This window comes from Meleagris gallopavo, chromosome 14, assembly GCF_000146605.3.
Source record: "Meleagris gallopavo isolate NT-WF06-2002-E0010 breed Aviagen turkey brand Nicholas breeding stock chromosome 14, Turkey_5.1, whole genome shotgun sequence".
In the NCBI taxonomy this organism is placed as follows: domain Eukaryota; kingdom Metazoa; phylum Chordata; class Aves; order Galliformes; family Phasianidae; genus Meleagris; species Meleagris gallopavo.
The window spans coordinates 15,964,777-15,970,196 of NC_015024.2; the positions used below are offsets into that span (position 1 = coordinate 15,964,777).

The 5,420-nt window shown below is 45.5% G+C and overlaps 1 protein-coding gene across 1 annotated transcript in view; it reads right to left on the reverse strand.

The window, feature by feature from the left end:
* The window catches only part of EIF4E3 (eukaryotic translation initiation factor 4E family member 3), a 14,682-nt gene extending 9,268 nt beyond the window's left edge, over window positions 1-5,414 (reverse strand). Inside the window, exon 1 of the mRNA XM_010718731.2 lies at window positions 5,368-5,414. The gene's annotated coding sequence lies outside the window, so the exon portion shown is untranslated. The remainder of the gene's footprint in view (window positions 1-5,367) is intronic.
* Window positions 5,415-5,420: the final 6 nt, after the last annotated feature.

Consider the following 5,420-nt stretch of genomic DNA (forward strand, 5'->3'; position numbering starts at 1 on the left):
GGAGGCAAAAAGAAAAAAAGAGGAAAAGGAAAGAGAGGGAAGAGAAAGGGAAGAGAGGAGAGGGAAAAGAGAGAGAGCAATCTGTATGGCTCATGAACTACAGAAGCACATATGATTGTCCATGAATGGGCAAAATCCAAGCTAACTTTGCTCCTTTATGTCTCACACCACCGACCAAGGAATGACCCACGTCTCGCTACCAGCCTGCAGATCTCAGAGCCTCAACTGCCTGGGGGTGGCTGCGCAGTACAACGGCCCAGTGAAGCTGTGTGTCCCACAGGGGTGCCCAAGGCCACATTGGATGAGATATGGGCAAGGGGTTGGAACTGGATGATCTTTAAGGCCCCTTCCAACCCAACCATTCTGCAGCATCTTCTCTCCACGTGCTCACACTGATGCTGCTCTGAGGTGCTGCTGTGGTAAGGGCTGCTATCTTAAAAACAGATTATCTGCTCTGTAACAACAGCTTTCAAAGGTTATCTATGTAATTGCAGTAGTCATGTAGCTATTTAATGCCACTTTCAAGATCAGCTAAAAATGAGAAACAGAATATTCCACTCCCAGGCCAGAAGGTGGTTCATTTTGATGTTGAAGAACTGTCAGCTGAAAAAAAAAACAAAGAAAACAACCCACCTGACATCAAGTTATTGGTTTTGGAAGTCAAGGTGACGGACTGTTCATTTATTTCTATTCCTAATCTAGGAATAGTCAGGTGATCATGCACCTTGCTGAAAGGCTCCATACACAAGATAGGAAGCTTCGTTTAAGGGTCAGTATTTGCAGGTTATTACGGAGTTTTTCCACTTTGGATAATTTTACTGCTACCAACAACAGAATTCAGCTGATACATCCATACTGAACTTCCAATTACTGCCACTGCAAACAATTAGTTTTGAATTAACTCAACAAGCACTGCAAATAGCCATGAGCAGGAAGGAACGATCCAGCCAGCCGTGCCAGGAGCAGCAGCTGGACACAGAAAGCTCTGCTGGAGATGGGCATTAATGGGTTGATGGCCCACCGGAGTTGCCCATCTGGATTCCCCATGGAGAGCCTGCCCAGGGAATATCCAGCAGCTCTCCTATCTGCCCACTCTGTGCCCTATGGCTCCCAACACTTTCCTGCACCTTCTGAATATTTTGGGGTGACATTTCAAAGCTACTTCGGGGTTGTCCAAGCAGATCAGACCCACCATCCCACATCTCATTGGACTGTTTGGTCAAAACAGAGCATGGAAACGGGAATAACCACCTCAACTGAGCCCCGCTGCCAGCTTCAAGAATAAAGAACAAGAGACACAAAGATAAATTCCATTGTTTCACCCATGAATAAACCTCCAGGTGGTTGTGCTGATGTTAATGCTTACTGCTGAACTGTAGCTCTTCTGTTTCCCTGCACAGAACCAAGGATAGGAGTTGTTTTCAGACATGCTCACACTGCCCTTTGTTTCCCAGTGGGAATCAATCCCTGCCTCTCGCTGGAGCCTTAAAAGTCACTGAGCACTTCTGGAGACACCACTGTCAGTACTCAGCCCTAATGGCTTTGCTACAAATAAGCAAAATATTTACTTACAAAGCATAAGCTCAAAAACATGCTGTGGCAACTAAATAAATCCGGCAATCCATTCTGAATGCAGACAAAGACTGATTTCAAGCCATCAAAGCCTGTCAAAATGCATTTACTGGGTTGAACGTTTTTATAATATTAACCATCATTTTTCATTGTAAGCCACCTACTCATGAGCTTTAATAGATGAAATAGATGATTCTAGATAAATAGGATTTTGCTATAGGGAAAAAGGGAAATTATTAAGCTTAGTTTCAAATATTTGATGTGCTCAGTTATAACAATTCCCAATTATTATGGAAACGGCTCGGTTATCAGAATTTATCTACTAAATGACATTTATATGGATCTCATCAGTATAACCTGGGGAGAGAAAAAGCAGTATATAAGGATACATTTACCTGCAAATGTTTACTCTTTCCTCCAGTTGTCTATAAACATTACTTCACATTTGACAACACTTATTAGCATATTTTTCCCCCAAAAGTTACACAAAAGTTACAACAGAAACAAAATGACCCAAAAAGCACCGCTGGAGCAAATTGAGAAGAAAAGCAGTTGGGTCAGAGCCCTGCAGTGTTTATCTAGAAACTACAGAGTTTATCTAGAACTGAGGCCTCTGCAGTGGGCTCTTGTGTGAGCTCTGTTCAATTGCTGGTAGCACTGTAAAGAAGGGTGCTGGTATTCTGCTGTTTGCTGGAAGTGGCATGGCAGCAAAGCTGGCAGCTCAGATGCACTCTGATCTTCCAAAGATGCCTTTTTGCAAGGGCGTACATCATCTCCATCCCTGCAAGCACACACGTGTTGGACCAAGAGCTGCTGCTGCCAAACCTGCAACTTTCCATAGGGAAAAAGCAGGCAAGTAGCAGCTCTGGTACCTTCTTATTTCAGCAGGGAAGGACTTACCTAGTATAGCTGTAAACATTTAAGGGCACACTGAAGCAAGCAGGCTATTTGCATCACACCCATACATACACAGCAAAAAAACAAAATCAGTTTCACCATCTTTATATTTACACAGATGTACAACTCCAGCTCCCATTAAGGGATGGTTTCAAGTTGCCAGCCTGTCCCGTTATCCATGACATCCGAGCCTTTTGCCATTTCACTTCAATTCCCACTTGTGCAATCTTCACATTGAATACACTGTCCAATACGAATATAATGACCAGATTTCTAATCCTTACTTTTACATTATTATGTTTTGTGAGGCATAATCACAATCTTAAGTGTCTGTGCATATATATCAATCAACCCACAGTACTGCAAAAGTCAGAAAAACAACCTTTCATTTAAAAGGCAGAACCCCACACCAATCCCTCGCTGTGACAAGCAGGCGTGTGACGAGCCACCAGCAGGAATCTGCTTCCTAGTGTGACACCAAAGGCATCTGCAAACCCTGCTGACACTGCCCAGGCCTCCAACGTCACCAGAGCATTGCATGCAAAGCACTACAGAGACATCATGCCAGTATGAGCTCGGGAACCTGCAGATCTTGACCTTGAAGCACTTTAACAATTTAAGAAGGAAATCTCATTTCTTTCCACAGAAGGAAAAAAAGCCAGCTTCTCTGTCTCACATGAAGTGTCTGCCTATGAGTATTTCCACACACCCCCTTCTCCAGAAGAGTGATCAGTTCCCAGGGAGGTGGTGCAGTTACTGTACATGCAGGTGTTTAAGGCAAGGACAGATGTGGTGCTAAGGGACGTGGTTAGCAGGCAACATTGGTGATGGATGGATGGTTGGACTGGATGACCTTAGAAGTCTTTTCCAACCGTAATGAATCTATGATTCTATGACAAAGAGCATTCCCAGACTTAGTATTTTAGACACACACTAAGGAAGGCTCTGCACTTAGAGGAAATGCAAATCTCCCATGACGTGTGTGAGATAACAGCAACGGGATCACAGCCCCCCCCTGCTACACTTGTGCCATGGCACTTAGAGAAGCAACGCTGATGTGGATCAAATAAAGCCATTCACTACTGAGGCAGGAGCTGCACCAGGGAAGCTCTGATAAAAGTGAGGCTGCTGAGCCTAGGTGAATTGCTCATATCACTAGCTGCTATAGGAAGTCTGCTTTTTGGGTATATATTTTAAGTGTGACTTAATAAAAAGACACGTGTTGGTGGTGTTAAAACATATGCCATGGATCTCTCTCACTAGAGTATAACAGAACAATACACATCTCTCCATACCCCTCCCAACTTGTATTTACCCTCCAGTGTCACTTCCTCCTGCATGTCAGCCCAAATACCAGGTTTAACACACAGCTACCATCAAAATCAATACCATCTCATAGCTAACAGCACTGCTCCATACCAGGTGTTACCGAGGTACAATAAAACACCCAGCTGTACTCTGTGCTGTGTTCATCCTGTATGAGCCCAAGCAACACCTCATCAGCAGGTGCACCAATAACATTACAGAGCCTGTAGTGACACAGCAAGCTCCTCACACTGCAGTTCTTAGCCATGCAATAAAACATATTTCAAGTGTGCTTTTAAATGCCTTAGGTATTTATTTTAATGCATGGAACACCTCTTCTGTTTTGTTTTCATCCCTGTTCCCCGCCATCATTCTGTTACCGTTGGTGGTAAACAGAACTCAGTGTTGTATATATGTATGACTAAAGACATGCAGATCCCTAGCACCACTTTTTTAATATATTATATGGTTTAATAAGATAAGGAAGAACAACTGCCTAATTAAATGTACTTAGAAGAGATCAGAATGACGGATAAATTAAGATAATGAATTCTAAGACTCTAAAATATAGCAGAATCAAGACATAAGAAAAAAAAATCATGATACACCTCAGTAACTTGAACTGGCCTTTAACTTCCAGCAGTGGTTGTACAGCCGGGCTGCTCCTCCCTACCTGGCTTGTGGGCACAGCACACCTGCACAGCAGCTTCAGCAGCAGCACACAGCAGTGTTCAAGAGTAACCAAACTGAAAGCACAGCTTAGACCCTGACCATATCTGCAACCAAATCGGGAGGTCAGAAATAACTGCTGAGGTTACTTGTAAGACTTGATTTGCAGGACCTGAGATCACCTGCACGCTTCCAGCAGTTCCACACCATCCACAGAGACGTTTGAGTTGAAAGGGACCTTTAAAGGTCATCCAGTCCAACTGCCCTGCAATGAACGTGCTCCGTTTCTCTGTCACCACGTTTAAGAGATACAACCTGAAGGAGCAGAGCTCCGCGGAGTGAGGAAAGGCCTTCAGAGCAGAGGAGTGCTCTTGAGCAAGGGGAGAGAAGAAACACCAGAAACAGAAAACGAGGGAATACAGAAGATTAATAACGAGACAACAAACGCACAGCAAAGCAAGGTAAATAGGGCAGGATCCAAGCTTTCTGTTTCGGTTTCTAGTGCTTATAGGCAGCCCGGGGAGCTCCCTGTGACCGCTGGAGATGGGAGATAAAAGTTCAGGCACACGAACTGCGGTACGCACGGAGGCACAGCGCTGCGATAACGCAGTTTTGCTCACCCTCATAACTGTTCTCTTCCCACCCGCAGGATCCCCGGCCCGGGCACGAAGGGTTACGGCCCTACGGCCGCTGCCCCGAGCGGCGTCACGGCTAAAATTGGGGCGTGGAGATCGCCCGCACCGACGTGCGGCTGTCGAAGGACAACACAAGCGGCTCGTCGAGTGGCTGCGTGAAACACAGTCCCGCAACCCAGCCCGTTACACCAAAAGTTTTCCTATAGGCAACACACGACCCGACTCCCGCTGTCCCACCACCAAGCCAGAAGGAGCAGCGATTTACCCCCAGCCGCCCCGCCCCGCTCACTTGTCGAGCCAGAAGGTCCACGCCGAGTGCAGCGGCAGCCCCGGAGCTTCTGC